Source organism: Mandrillus leucophaeus, unplaced genomic scaffold (genome assembly GCF_000951045.1).
Source record: "Mandrillus leucophaeus isolate KB7577 unplaced genomic scaffold, Mleu.le_1.0 Scaffold990, whole genome shotgun sequence".
Classification (NCBI taxonomy): Eukaryota; Metazoa; Chordata; class Mammalia; order Primates; family Cercopithecidae; genus Mandrillus; species Mandrillus leucophaeus.
This window is the reverse complement of record NW_012110808.1, coordinates 4,264-4,636: the sequence shown is the minus strand read 5'-3', so window position 1 is coordinate 4,636 and position 373 is coordinate 4,264.

Below are 373 nucleotides of genomic sequence, written 5' to 3'. Positions count from 1 at the left end.
TAATTTTATGTAAATTTCATCTCCTTTTTTTTGTTTTTTTTAGAGTCAAATTCTCGCTGTCGCCCAGGCTGGAGGGCAGTGGCACGATCTTGGCTCACTGCAGCCTCAATCTCCTGGGTTCAAGTGATCCTCCTGCCTCAGCCTCCCGAGTAGCTGGGACCACAGGCGTCCACCATCACACCCGGCTAATTTTTGTCTATTTTGCAGAGCTGGGATCTCACTATGTTGCCCAGGGTGGAGTGCAGTGGCAGGATCTCAGCTCGCTGCAGCCTCCGATTCCCGGGTTCCAGCAATCCTCCCGCCTCAGCCTCCCGAGTAGCTGGGACCACAGGCACCCGCCACCATGCCTGGCTAATTTTTGTATTTTTTTTTG